Source organism: Marmota marmota, unplaced genomic scaffold, assembly GCF_001458135.2.
Source record: "Marmota marmota marmota unplaced genomic scaffold, marMar, whole genome shotgun sequence".
NCBI lineage: Eukaryota > Metazoa > Chordata > Mammalia > Rodentia > Sciuridae > Marmota > Marmota marmota.
The window spans coordinates 32762789-32778866 of record NW_025999932.1 but is presented as its reverse complement, the minus strand read 5'-3'; the positions used below and the strand labels follow the sequence as shown (position 1 = coordinate 32778866).

Below are 16078 nucleotides of genomic sequence, written 5' to 3'. Positions count from 1 at the left end.
CTCCACTTCTTGCTCCTTTCTTTTCTTCCTCTCTTCTCCTCTCCACATCTCTTTTAAGTTTCTCCTTTCCTCTTTCCCTTCTTCCTTTCTGTTCTTACTTCCTCTCTTCCTCCTAGCTTCTTTCTATGTTCCTTCCTTCCACTTATTTTCTCTTTTCTCCCTTTGTGTTCAAGTCTTCATAGTTTGAAATGTATTGAAATGCTATTGATGCAGTCATTTAGCTATAGAATATGTATTGGTTGGATAATTGCTACAAAACTATCTTAGCTGAACTCTTATGGTCACACTTAACTTTAGAGATTACTTCTAATCCTATTTAGTTCTTATTAAAGTTATTTGGAGGAATCTTGTCTAATTAAAAAAAATCATTTATAATGGTTTGTTAAGCAACCTATAAGAACGTTAGATATGACCCTTCAATTGTTGCCCAATCAGGTAAATTCTGGGACTTTGAGAAAAAAATTAAATAAATGAACTGGGGGGTGACAGAGGCAGGTGGTATCAGGTCTGTAAATATCTTAAACCACTGTCTTAAGTGCGAAATATGAAAATAAATCCAATATGAAGTAAATGGTCATTTATCTTGATTTTCAAGAGAGATTCAATCTCTCAAACATTCAGCTAATAAGGATTCTATATTTTTAACAAAGTTAAATTATACTTTACTCTTTTGCTTTCTTTTCTCTTTTCGATTCGTATTTTTTTTTCCTATAAAAATTCATATCACATACATATTAACTACTCAGTATATATGTAAACGTTTTGCATAAATTGATATTAAGAAAACTGTAAAAAGTCTCAACAATGAATGTGGATAAAATGCTACCATATTAGAAATTTTCTTTTGCAAATGTTAATGATTTTGCCATTAAAAAATACTGGGAGTGCTAGTCCTAGCTCCATATGTTGTTAAAAGCACCCAGATGTCTGAGAAATATAATACCATTCATTTTAATCTCTATATTAAGCCATCTGGTACAGTTTAGTACCAAAAGCTTTATAATTATTCATGATTCTGATTGGTAGAATGCCATTTATACTATTGGTGAGTAAACTGATATTACAGAAATACTATTGGTAAGTCTGAAAAAGTGCCCACCTGCAAATAGATGTTGATGTTCCTATTAACATGTATCTGCTAATACTATTGCCTACATTCTTTAGCCCAAAGACAAATGAGATGGTACCCTGAATACCTACAGTTTCATTGAATATTGGATTTCACAGGCTTTGTATTAAGGTCATTTTATTGTAATATCACATATAAATTTATTACCTTTGTGGCAATCACATAGTCTTATTTATAACTTGTGAAGGTGTTATATAAAAAAGAATTCAGAGTTGAGTGAGTCTTCAAACACTTTTCTGAGTTGTTTTGTTCCTATAGCTGCAGCAACTTGGAAGCAACAAAACCATCAGAATTTCAATAGAGCCAGAATACATAGTATATAGCATAGCTTCCTGCTTTTCTAACATGTTTTCAGTGGCAATATCTGATGCTAATCCTTTGCTTCTGCAACTACATGGTCAGAGCAGAATATAACATTTATTCAGTAAATCTTTATTAGGAATGTCAAATGTGCTCTTTGAGTGTTACAAAGTCAAAGGAAATATGATAAAACCTTTTAAGCAGGTTGTTTCAGTCGCTCTGTTGCAACTGCTCATTTCATTTATTGGCTCTATGAACTTCTGTTTGCTTTAAGCTTGACAGATGCATCTGATGGAATAAATCCCCAGAATCAGGTGGTAGAAGTTTCAAACTTCCATATGCTCTTAAAACATACATTTAATAAACATTTATGGAACATTTTTAATGTGCAAGTTTCTTAGCCTTAAGAAAGCAAACAAATATAAAAAAAACAAGAGAAGAAGAATATTCCTAAGAAATCTTTAGGCTAGTGTAAATTATAGAAATGTGGACAAATTGTGAAATAAAATTTTAATAAGTATTAAAACAAAGGCAGCTTGTGTTTTTGGAGTACATTGGAAGGAATGACTAATTCTGAAATGGTTTGGAGATGGATTTCCAGAGTAAGAAATGTTTGAGCTAGTTATTGAGAAGTGACTTCATACCTCTTCTCAGCTGAGATAAAAATCATTTCAGGATAAACAAAAAATAGAAGAAGGTATCATTTATACTGAACTTTTGGATCATTTTTCGTGATTTAAGAACCATCACAAGTATAATATATCAGAGCTTTTGAACTTTTGTGCTAAGTGGAAGGCAGTTGGCTTTATCTTCAAGAATTTTATCTAGAAGTTGCTTTAAACCTCATGAGTATATAACATTTTTAATATACATGGCAACGGAATCATCTAAGACATCATTTTTTATATCCTTGTGTTAAATCTAGATTTGGGCTCATTTCAGTGTTTTGACCTGCATTTTAAACATTATGGCTTTTACTTGGAGACCCCTGAATCTCAGAGCTTCTGAATGGCTTAAGATTCACTCCTATTTGTCTATTATACACAAATAGTCAATACCACACTTGGCTTTGTGTCATCATATTATTTACATCCTTTGTATCAAAAGCATAAAATAGTTAACCACAATCATCTGCAGACTTCTATTGAGAATCATTTATGAGTAAGTGTATGTGTTATGGATTGGAAATACCACAGTGTGAGAATGACATTGTCCCTATTCATGAGGGATTTAGGATGTAGTTGTGGGGATAAAATATGTACGTTAAGAATAGAAAACTACATTTAAAAAAGTAAACTTAGAGCTAGCTCTGTGACAAACAGAATATAAACTTTATGTGATACAGAATTTCAGGGATGAGTCAATCCATAAAAACTGGGGAAATAAGAACTAGTCACCTGGAAGAGCTAGTAAGGTATATTTAGAAATAAGGAGTCCAGATTTCCATGGCAAGGAAAGTATTTTGAAAGGTAAAGATAGAAATGGGTATATATGCATGTATGTTAAAGAAACCATATATAGAAATGTTTGCAGTGGTATAGAATTATTTTTAGAAAAGGTATTAGACTTAAAAAGATAGTTTGTAATCCACACTGTGGAAGCCTTTGTATCTTTTACACAAAAGAGACACAAATAGAAGTTTTGGAGCAGAATTATGACGTATCTAAAGTTGTATGTGGTGCATATTAAAGAGATTGGATGTAGGAATCTAGGTATCCAGGAAGGGGTGTGAAAACTCAGCTGGAACATTGTCTAGAGAACAAGATGATGTCAGAGTAAACGAAATGTCCTGGGTCTTTCTTCTTCTATGTTATCTCTTCCTGAAATGTAGAATTTCTTTGACCTTTCTACTCAGGGATTGTGCTCTGCTAATATATTTATGATGATATTCAATAATATGCTTCTTCTCTCAGGGAAAATTTATTGACCTTTAATAGGAGATTTACCAAAGAGGACTTTTTAATTTATTTTTTACTGAAAAATAAAGGGTGTCACACTAAAAAAAACGCAGGCCTTATGGCTGGTTCATATATAGAAATGTTTGCAGTGGTATAGAATTATTTTTAATATAATATTATTTTTAATATTATATTAATATTAGATCATTAGTTCCATTTGTTTCTGATAAGTAAACCCTGGCATGAAAATTATTCCACATGAAGGAAAGGTATTAAAAAAACACACAATAAGTGTCAGAAGACAAATAATATTAATATATTCAAACTGTGCATAATTAATCTCTATATCTTACCCTTTTTTATTTTAGGACATTGAAAATATTAAAAACAATATATTTCAGTAAGACTAGAATAAAATGAAAAAGTTAACAAAAGACAAAGGTTTCATAAATTAGAAGTTATGAAACAAGAAAGAACAGCAAACATACAAAATAGCTTCATTTTTTGTTCAAAATAGATTTAACTTTTCAATTTAAAAATGCACTGCACTAGCAAAAAAGAAATGCAAAACTGATAAAGCTAAACAGAAGGTTCACAATATCCATCTTATGGACATCTTAGACAGTATCATGGACCCTGGGGAGGCTTGATATTGTTTGAACGTGACAGGTTCATCTTTTAAAGCATACCCATTAGTATATCATTCAAAGTATAAATACATATTCATATTCATATATTTGGAAAAAGAAATTACAGAGACGAACCTAGACCAGTGTTTTCATTTCACAGTGAGGAAACTGAAATCCTGAGAGTTAAGTTGATTTATCTAAGGTCAAAAACTAATTTGTGGATTGATCATGCAGTATTCTTGGCTCTAAGTGTATGTGTTCTATACAACAATTCCTCTTTTGTCTTGTCTTTATATAGTAGTCTTCCCTAATTCACAATTAGGCCTTTGCAGTTCCAGTTAATCATGATCCACCCTGGTCCAAAAATATTAAATGGAAAAACTCCCCAAATAAACAATTTATAAATTTTAAATTGCGTACTGCTCTGCTCTCAGTAGCAGAATGAATTTTCACCATCATACCCCGTTCCACCCACTACATGAATCATCCCTTTGTCCAGCATATGTATGTTGGATACACTCCAGACCAATTATTCACTTAGTAGCCATCTTAGTTATCAGAATGTCTGTGACAGTACCACAGTGCTTGTGTTGGAAGAACACTTAACATTGTAGCCTAATGCTAAGTCACAATGTCTAAGTGATTCACTTCTATTAGTCTTGAATCATCTCACATATCACAAGAAGGGCGAGTATAGCACAAAAGATATTTTGAGAGAGACAGCATTCATATACAACTTATTACAGTATCTTATTATAATTTTCCTATTTTATTATTAGTTATCATTGTCAATCTTTATTGAACCTAATTTATAAATTAAATTTTATCACAGACATCCATGGATATGAAAATTGGTAGTATATGAGGCTTAGTATTCTTTATGGTTTCAGGCATCCTCTGGGGGTTTTGTAACACATTACAAGGTGATGATGTTCTAACCCTAACTGTCTAATGTTTAGGGTCAAGTTATATAATTCATTTTTCTTAAGAAAGTCTTTCCAGAGAGTAGTAGGCAAAGTAATGGACATAAATATGTCCTAATCAAAAATCCCAGGTACCTGAGAATATAGTAGTTACCTTATATTGCAAAAGGTACTTTGAAGATATGATTGAATTAAGGATCTTAGGATAAAGAGATCATTCTTGATTACTTGGCTGTGTTAAATGAAATCATAAGGGTCCTTTAAATGTGGAAGACAGAAACAGAAGGAATACGAGTGATGTAGCATGAGAAAGTCTCAACCAGTCATTGCTAGCTTTGCAGATGGAAGGGGATGATGAACCATGGAATGTGGGCAGCTTCGAAGAGCTAGAGAGTGATGATAATGGGTGTCCTCCAAATCTACAGGGAAAAAAAATGAAACCCTTTGTATACTGTGATTTTAACTTTGTGAGACCCATTTTGGATTCTTGACATCCAGAATTATAAAATAATAAATTGATATTTTATGCCATCAAATTTATGGTAATTTGTTACAGCAGCAATAGAAAACTAATATGATTGGTCTACTTTCTGTTCATTTAATCATGCACAAGCCTCTCATTATGCATTGTTTAATTTTTAATTCAAGTATCTTTCTATTTATAGATAACAGAATCTTTAAAGCACATGCTCTGGATGCTAATTCTAATTCTAAAATTAGCAATACCTACTCTGGAGCAAACTACTTGACCTCTTTCAGTTTCAATTTTATTACTAAAAAATGTTATTATAAAACTTAATATTGGGGAATTTTGTAAAGATTGTCTGTGAACAATTCCAAAAACAAACAAACAAACAAAAAAAATGTCAAATGTTTTCTCTGATATAAGGAGGCTGACTCATAATGGGGTAGGGAAGGGAAGAATGGGAGGAATAGATGAATTTTAGATAGGGCAGAAGGGTAGGAGGGTAAGGGAGGGACAGGGCAGGGGATTAGCAAGGATTGTGGAATGTGATAGACATCATTATCCAAAGTACATGTATGAAGACATGAATTGGTGTCAACATACTTTATGTACAACCAGAGATATAAAAAATGTGCTGTATATGTGTAATAAGAATTGTAATGCATTTCTCTGTCATTTATTTTTTTTAATATCAATAAAAAATTAAAAAGCAAACAAACAAACAAAAACTTCTGGTTTAAATATAAAAAAAAAAGATTGGCTGTAAATTCTTTCCAGGAAAATTCTATGATTTGCAGAATAATAGTATTTATTTGAACACATTTGTTAATATTAAAATAGTTATAATATTATATAATATATGTAATTTTTAACTAGATTAACCAAAATTATACCAATTTATGAAATATAGATAAAAGGTGAAATAACTCTAAAGATAAAATTATAGACTTAAGCACTCAATTCAACCATTATGTTTTCTCTGTATATTATTGTTCATAAATATACATTTTTGCAATTAATAATTTTATGTCTAATTAAGATAATAAAATAAGTTGAAGAAGCTAGGTGTGGTGGCACACACCTGTAATCCCAGTGACTTGGGAGACTGAGGCAGGAAGATCTCAAGTTCAAGGCCAGCCTCAGCAACATAACAAGTACCTATGCAATGTAGTGAAACCCTGTTTTAAATATAAAAACAAAAAGGTCTGGGGATGTGGCTCAGTGGTAAAACAACCCTGAGTTAATCCCCTAGTGAAAAAAAAATAAACATTAAATAAATAATTAAATAAAATAAGTTGAGAAAATTATCTTTGAGTATATTTCACATTAATACACAAATAAGGACAAGTTTAAATTGTGTGAACTTTCAATTATGGTATGTTTGGGGTCAGAAATACTTTGTAATTTTGACATATTTTGTGTTTTCCCAAATTGTAACACAAAACAGAATTTACATATGACCTAGAAATATGGTGTTTGTAAAATCTGCTTTTACATTTACTTTTATTCATTTATTTTTCTGTGGTGCTTAGATTTGAACCCAATGTCTCATGCATGCAAGGCAAGTGATCTACCACTGAGATACAACCCCAGGCCCTACATTTACTTTTTAAAAAAAATTTCATTAGATAAATATGGAGGAAAATGCAGCTTTAAGTAAAGAAGCAGAAAGATGAAGGCATTTAATTTAAAAACACAAATCAAGGTGGTACTATAACTCATTTTCACCATGTGTTAGTCGGCTTTGCATCACTGTGACAAAATATCTGAAATAATTAACTTATAAGGAGGAAAGTTTCATTTTGATTTATGGTTTTAATCTATGGTCACTTCACCCTGTTCCTTTGGGCCTGTGGCAGCATAGGATATCATGGGGATAGCATGTGATGGTAGGGTGGGGGGGGGGTAGCTGCTCACCTAGTGGTGGCAGGAAGTACAGAGAGAGATGGAGATTAGTGCTCTATCTGATGTGCTTGTGGTAAAGACTTGCTCCCATTCTGTAGGCTCTCTATTCACCTCACTGATTGTTTCTTTTGCTGAGAAGAAGCTTTTTAGTTGGAGTCCATCCATTTTATTGATTCTTGGTTTTAATTTTTGCACTATAGGGATCTTATTGAGGAAGTTAGGGCCTAATTCAACATGATGAAGATTTGGGCCTACTTTTTCTTCCATTAGGCACAAGGTCTCTGGTTTAATTCCTAGGTCCTTAATACACTTTGAGTTTTGTGCATGGTGAGAGATAGAGGTTAATTTCATTTTGTTACACGTGGATTTCCAGTTTTTCCAGTACTATTTGTTGAAGAGGCTGTCTTTTCTCCAATGTATGTTTTTGGTGCCTTTGTATAGTATTAAGATAACTGTAGTTATGTGGGTTAGTCTCTGTGTCCTCTATTCTGTACCAGTGGTTTACAGACCTATTTTGGTGCCAATACCATACTTTTTTGTTACTATTGCTCTGGAGTATAATTTAAGGTCTGGAATAGTAATGCCACCAGCTTCACTCTTCTTACTAAGGATTGCTTTCGCTATTCTGAGTCTCTGCACATCTTTACCACAAGCATATCAGGTAGAGCACTAATGTCTAGGATATATAAAGCACTCAAAAACCTTAACACTAAAAAACCAAACAAACAAATAACTCAATCAATAAATGGGGCAAGGAACTGAACAGACACTTCTCAGAAGAGGATATACAATCAACAAATATATGAACAAATGTTCAACATCTCTAGCAATTAGAGAAATGGAAATCAAAACTACTCTAACATTTCATCACATTCCAGTCAGAATGGCAGCTATCAAGAATACAAACAACAATAAGTGTTGGCAAGGATGTGGGGGAAAAGGCATACTCATACACTGCTCATGGGACTGCAAATTGGTGCAGCCAATCTGGAAAGCAGTGTGGAGATTCCTTGCAAAACTTGGAATGGAACCACCATTTGACCCAGCTATCCCACTCCTCAGCTTATATCCAAAGGACTTAAAAACAGCACACTACAGTGACACAGCCACATCAATGTTTGTAGCAGCACAATTCACAATAGCTAAATTGTGGAACCAACCCAGATGCCCTTCAGTACATGAATGGATAGGGAAACTTTGGTATATAATACAATGGAACATTACTCAACATTAAAAGAGAATAAAATCATGACATTTGCAGGTAAATGGATGGAGTTGGAAAATATAATGCTAAGTGAAGTAAGCCAATCCCAGAAAACCAAAGGCTGAATGTTTTCCTTGATATGAGGATGCTGACTCAAAATGGTGATGGGGGAAGAGCATGGGAGGAATGGAGGAAATTTAGAAAGGGCAAAGGGAAGGGGGAGGGGAAGGGAAAGGGCAAGGCAGTAGGAATGATGGTGGAATGAGTTAGACATTATTTCCCTAAAAACATGTATGAAGACAAATGGGGTGAAAATACTTTGTGTATAATCAGTGACTTCAAAAATTGTGCTCTCTATGTGTAATATGAAATGAATTGAATTCTGCCATCATGTATAACAAATTAGAATCAATAAATAATTTAATCAAAAAATAAAGAAAGATGTTGAGAGAGAGAGAGAGAGAGAGAGAGAGAGAGAGAGAGAGAGGAAAAGTTCCAATGTTTCCTTCAAGGGTACATCTCTAATGACCTAACATAAATCCACTAGGACCCACTCCTAATGGCTCCAGAATCTCCCAGTAGTATTACAGGCTGGAAAACAAGTCCTCAGTACATTAGCCCTTGGGGGACACTCTAGATCCAAACTGTAGCATATGTCCAGATACTCTCCCATCATAGTCTCAGTAGGTTAAAAACGAAAGATCTTTTTTGTTAACTTCACTTCCATGTTAAACAATCTCAAGTAACTTTCCATTTAAGTTGAAAGTTGAAACCAAACTTTTCTGATTTGCACTTAACACCCTCCACATGTAGAACTCCAATTAATCTTGCTGGCCATATTTACTATTATTCTACAATGAGATGAGCACACTATAATTCAGTCAACCCTCTCTAAATGTAGGTTCCACATCTGCAGATTGAACCAAACACTGATTGAAAATATTAGAAAAAAAAATGTGTCTGTATTGAACATGTATAGACTCTCTTTTTCCAGGTCATTATTCTCTAAACAGTATAGTATAATAATACTTACATAATATTTATAATTATTATAAGTAACTAAAACTGATTTAAAATCTATGGGATGATGTGGGTAAGTTATATACAAACACAATACCATTTTAAATATAGGGTTTGAGTATCAAAAGGGTTTTGATATCAGGGTGGGAACTGGAACCAATCTCCTGCAGATACTGGGGACAAATGCATGTATCTAGGCAGCAGAAGAGTGACCTTTGTTCTTTCCTCAGTTGGGAAATGTTTTATGAAGTTTATCTTGTAGATGTTCCCAGTTGGAATATTTATCTCTGGTTGGAATATTTACTACTTTTCTTACTCAGAATCAATATACACATAAAGATTAAAATTTCCATGTCTTTGGAATTTTTCCATTTGGGATGGAGTTTATACCATGTTTGTAGTTCCATTAAAATTTATGTATCCATCTTGTAGAAGTTATCATATTCTGCCTTAAATTATGTGCACGAGGAATTTTATCCCACCCACTCACTCTCACCCAGAATAGCTTTCACCTCAAATGGTTGACTAAAGAACTTATATTTGCATATTCTTAGTACATGGTACGGTACCTTTTTTTATAGATATAGTCTTATCATTCATTTTAGGATATAGTAAATATTTTTCCATGTTCCCCACAGATGTTGGGACACAAAGATTGACAGGAAACTTGGAAACCTGTGCTGTTTTATCCCATTCTGCCTCATCACTCATCAAATCCGTTCTCCCTTGCTGCAGAGATGGCTGCCAGGGATTTACATCTCTTCTTTCCTCTAGGGGATTGAGGTGAGATAAATAAGCATACGTATCCTAGAAAGGTACCATCACTTCTTTGTGCAGTCCAAAGGCAATGAACAAGTGACCCAGATGCCCAATGTGTCAAAGTGGGAACAATTTTAAAATAGAATTCACAGCTCCCAGTTCTCTTTGGGGTTCTGTTATAATCTGGATCTGAAATGTTTCCACAAAGCTCATGTGTTAAAAGACTTGGTTCCTAATGCAGTGATAACCTAGGGATGAGGCTTTTGGGAAGTGATTGGATGTGGATTATTACCTCATAAATGGATTAATCCATCAGATGGATTAACAATGAGAATGGACTTCTGAAAGGAGGTAGAAGCAATAAGTCACAATTGCAGGAACTGTGTCACTGGGGGTATGCCCTTGGGGTATTTGTCCCTGGTCCCTTCCTTGTCCCTGCCTCCAGCCCCTACCTCACTTTCTTTCAGCTTCCTGGATATCATGAGCTGAGACACTTTGCTCTGCCATGCCCTTTCGCTTCACCTCAGTCCCAAAGTAATGGAGCAGCCAAGCATGAACTGAAACCTCTGCAGCTGTGAACCAAAATAAATCTTTCTTTCTTTAAGTTGTTCCTGTCAGGTATTTTGGTCTCAGTGACAGAAAGCTGGCTAACACAGACTGAAGGATGACTCGAGGCTCCAATTCTTGCTTAGCTTCTTCCCTGTCCTATCTTGACGTGTTCACTTTTTCAAGGAGTGTTTCCTCAGTAAATCATGTGCAATGACTTTCTTTATCTGGCTCTCAAACAAATCAACCTTAAACAAGACTGCATTTTCCTTTTAAGAGGTCATCCTCCAGAGAAAACTGTTGATGTGAAAAATTATACATTATATCACAAAGTATTAAGTGTTCCCAGGAACTGATCTATATGCTGCACCAGGATAGGACAGCTAACTATCTGTGTATCTTGAGGATGTCACAGAAACTTTGCTGATCAGTGACTTTAAGGAGAACTTTGAAGGGGTAACAAGCATATTCCAAGTATAGCATTGAGAAAGGAATAAGCCCTGAATCTAGAAAATCTTACTGTGAGTTGACTCATTCTTAGTTTTTGGTTTCTGTGGGGAAACTTCCTTTGTATCTATGGTCTCCGTGTGATGGTCATTTTTATCCTAGACATTTGGTTCCTAAAGATTCAGACCAAGAGACAATCAGTATCTCCTTGCAACTGTTAACACAAGTCCCATTCCCTATCCTTTAGTGTGGCAGACAATGGGCAGGATTTGGAAGTAAATCCAGTAAAGATGGAATGGGGATGAACGTGGGGAGGGAATGATAAAGAAGCAATCAGAAGGTAAACTTGAAAGCTTTAACGGGGATGAAATATTTTAATCTAAATGTGACAGGAATCCATTTGTCAGAAACTGAGGTGGAGAAAGAAATGATAGTAAGTTAGAACAAAAGTCAGGGAAGTGTATAGTCCTGTAAGTTAAGTCAGCTGAAAAAAAAATTGTCTTGAGTAGGAAAAAGAAATTAACTGTTCTGATTAAAAAAATGTCACTGTGCATATGAACATATATATTCCCTCTTTAGGAGAAGACTTGGAGGGATAGATAAATTCACAACTAATTATATTGAACAGGATATACTTAAATAATTATATTTATATGCCCCCAATTTTTTTGGCTCTAACAATGTTCTTTAAATCTATTTGAATTTACTATTGTCCTCTAATTTATGAAGCATAGAATGTGCACTTGGAAAACTTACAAGCAGCATCAAAGAAGTTAATTTTGTCAATGAGGAATGGTATGAGATTAGATAGCATTTGGTTAAGGACCCAAATCCTTTCCTTAAACATGTACTCCTACATGTGAACTCAGAGAAATATATCCTAAAGGATAAACCAAAAGCAATCTTTTATACAAATATTCAATTTTAACCACTAAACTATTGGTAGAACTCCAGTGAGTTTGGTTAGACCCTACAGGAGATTTCTTTGGCCTAGACATGAAGTACGTATTTGAATCTTAAATAGCATCACAGAAAGACAGAAAGTCTATTTTAAATAAAGCCAGCAGTGAGGATGCTTGGAACTTCATCTGCTTGGTGGAAGCAGGCTAGTCCAGAGGCATAGAGAAATTGTTCTCTTGGTTCTCCCTCAAGAATACGGAGATCATGTGACAGTTTTATTTTTCTGTTTTCTTGGAGGAAATTCATCCAACTGGAGTCAAACAGGAAAAAGAGATGTGCCTGATCTTTCTCTTGGATTGATAATCCCATTCTCCTTAGTGCTATGGATGCAGAGCACTTTCTTATTCCTAAAGCATCTCATCTTCCTAGACATCACAAGTGAGCTATGAGAGCTGGGGGAAGATGTATCAGGCCCATTATCTGATGCTTTTCATTCACCCATATCTTATATACTACTCAGGACTTAATGAATAGGTCTGATTCTCTGATGAGTAGCACACAATATGTAAGTGTGACTTTTCCAGGGTGTCCTCTACTAAGTGAAATGCAAGCCCGCAGCTCTGGAGACCTATATTGCTATGTTTTCATGGGTTTCTATTAATTTTGTCATTTATATTGCCTGAAATAAGAATTGAGGGAAGAGGATTTAAGAACACTCATAATTCCCACTTTCCCTTTCATCCACTTTCTCCTTTTTCTCCTCCAGCTATTAAAAAGGTTTTTTACTGATGAAAGTTATTTATACTCTCTTTCTTCTTTGTTCCATCAACTTCTTCTCTGTAGGATGGTCCACTTTTCCTTCACTGCAGATCTCATAGTTTGTCTTAATAATGGAATATCTAGAAGGAAAACAGAAAAACATGACATTTTAATGGAAAAAATAAACTGTGATCTTTTTACATGGTTTACCTTTTTTAAAAGGTAAATTGAGCTAAGTGTGGTGGTGCAAAACTGTGATCTCAGTAGCTTAGGAGACTGAGGCAGGAGAATTGCAAGTTCAAAGCCAAATTGGTAAGACCTTAAGCAACTTAGTGACACTCTGTTTCAAAATTTAACAAAACAAAACATTTTTTTTAAAATAAGGTCCTGGGATATGGTTCAGTGTTTACACGCCCCTGGATTCAATCCCTGGTTACCCACCCCTGCCTACCTCCCCACTCAAAAATCAACAAATCAGGAGAAGATAAAGAAAACAAAACAACTTTTCTGTCCACAATTTTCTCATCTAGAAAATGAAGGAATTGGGTTAAATGATTTCTAGGGTGACATATTTTTTAAATCAGCCCTTAAATCATCTGAGTGAAAGGTAAAAGTAACTCAGTCTACTGAATATATTAGGAAGGGTGAAATTAGACTTGGTATTTTCAGTAAAACAAATGATATAGAGGTATTTGTTGTTAAGTCATAACTATTTGTAAATAATTATGAGAAATAACAATCTGCTCTTGAGTGTTAAAGAGAGATTGATGAAACAATTTATATGCTCATTAAGGAAACAGCACTTTGGTGAATAAAAAATCTGCCAGGTTACAACTCTAGGTACCAAAAAATCTACTTATCTCACTGCAAAGTTTTCCAGTAAAATATGGCTAAAAGCAGCAAATCAATATCTTTAGTTGTCCACACTTTTATGAAGTTGTTCTTTTCCCATGTGTTTATCTCTGGCATTACTCACCATGCTGGCATCTTCCTAGTGGGTCTTCCTTTATCAATTTACTTTCAGCTCAAAATCATCAAAGATTTCACTGTTTCTTCAATATGCAAGCTGTCTACATTTTCAAAACACAAAAGATTAGCTTCATACAAAGGAACCAGAAGTTAATAATAAAGCGGAATACCAAAATTTAGCTAGGCTATTCTTAAAAGTAGTGTAAAGATCAATAAACTCACACTTTATTACACCACGTAAAATAAATCAAGCAGAAGTTAGATAATTCAAGATACAGGCTGTTCCATAACCAATGTTCTGGTCAATTCTGTTAGTATTAAAGGATTTAGGCCTCATATTTCTGATTCATGACTTTTCTGTCAAATTTCAGAATTGCCTAAAATGAGACTAATGAAAAGCTGAAAATGCTTGGAATCATTTTTCAAATTCTATGATATTTGGCTAATTTTTTTTTTTTTTTGCAAATTTGCCTTAAATCATCTAAGAATTATAAACTATCCCGGTCTGGTACACATTAAAAGATGCTCTTTTCTCCACCCAATCTTTAAAAAAGTACCCTACATTCCAAAGAATGCTTTGACTTTAACATTATATAGGTTAGTTTCTGTAATAAAAATTTAAAACAAAAAATTTCAGCAAAGTTTTAAAGGTTTGTGGTTTAAAATAATGATGATTTATTTATCTCACAGTTCTGCAGATTGACAATTTGGGCTGGGCTTCATCAAGCAGTTATTTTCCTGGTGTTGCTTGGGTTCATGTTGTGTTGTTAGTCAAATGCCATATTGACTAAGGACTGCATAGTCCAAGGGGCCTAAGCTGTGATGTAATGTTTACTCTGTGTGTTCTTTCATCTTCCGGGAGGTTTAACCTATTCTGGTTCATATTGGCAGAGAAAGGTTCTGAAAGCAATGAGAGAGAAAGCTACTTCTTCAGTCATAAGATCAAAAGTGGGATACTTTAGCTACACTTTTTTTGGTCACAGCCAATCAGAAAACCATTTGATAATCAAAAGATTGGGAAATTAACTTTACCTCTTAATGGCTAATTTAAGCTACTATGAGTATCCAATTCAGAAAATGTCCTGAGAAGTTTTCCATTACCCAAATTTCACTACTCAGCACCAATATTTTTCAGCACATTTGCCTTGAGGACTATCTTCCAGGCTCTAAGGAACATTGTCTTAATTTGTTTGGGCTATTAAAATGATCAATAATAAACAAACAAACAAATAAAACCCTACTATAGGATGGGTAGCTTATAAACAACAGATATTTATTTCTTATAGTTCTGCAGACCAGGAAGTACAAGATTGAGGTGCTGGCAGATTTGGTATCTATGAAAGTTCTGCTTCCTGAGACAGGCTTTCTTTTCCTTGTGACCTGTTGTGGTAGAAGGGACCAGGGGCCTCCCTCAGGCCTCTCTTACAAAAGCACTAATTCCATTCATGAGAACTCCTCTCTCATGTCATAATCACCTTCCTAAGAACCTACCTCCCAACATTAGGCTTCAACATATAAATTCAGGGGCGGGGCAGGCCACAAACATTTGTTCCGAACATAGACATAAAGAAAATAATAAGTATTGTTTATTACTGAGTTAAACACTGGAATGAGATTTTGTATAATAACTCATTTGGTAACTTAAAAAATACTATCCCCATTTATAGATGGAAGAAGCTTGGAATTCATCAGAAATTTAACAATCTGCACACTGCTTATTATTGGAAGAGCCAGAATTTGAGCCCCAGAGTATTACTTCATGCTGATTTAATTCCAAATCCATGTTTTCAGCTACTCCATTAAATTTAGTTATTTGTGCCAGATAGACAAAGTCCTTCAAGGCATATCAACATAACATGATAATACACTATTACATTATAATTAGAGGGAACACAATTCAATATAATTATAGCACCAAAAGTCACTAGCTCTGTACATCACAGAGAATTAGGAGAGCCTTTAAAACCTTCTTCTGTGCAAAACATTTACTTCAACTACTTATTGTGGTACCCGAAACCGTTCCATCACTGATTGTCTCCTTTGTGCTTAAAATTTTTCCTGAAGTTTTTAAAGGGCTTGTTTCAGAAGGAAATACTTTAAAACATAATCAGCTAAGTGAGTATAAATTGATTCACCACCTGAAGTCTAAGTATTTTTTGTGAAGAACACCAAGAGAGATGCTGCAGAACATGGGGGTCAGGGATAAGGAAGGAGAAAGCTTTGA

At 34.3% G+C, this 16078-nt stretch overlaps 1 long non-coding RNA gene across 1 annotated transcript in view; it reads left to right on the top strand.

The window, feature by feature from the left end:
* LOC125616137 overlaps positions 1-16078 on the top strand; it is a 114899-nt gene that overhangs the window by 54497 nt on the left and 44324 nt on the right. The window lies entirely within an intron of this gene.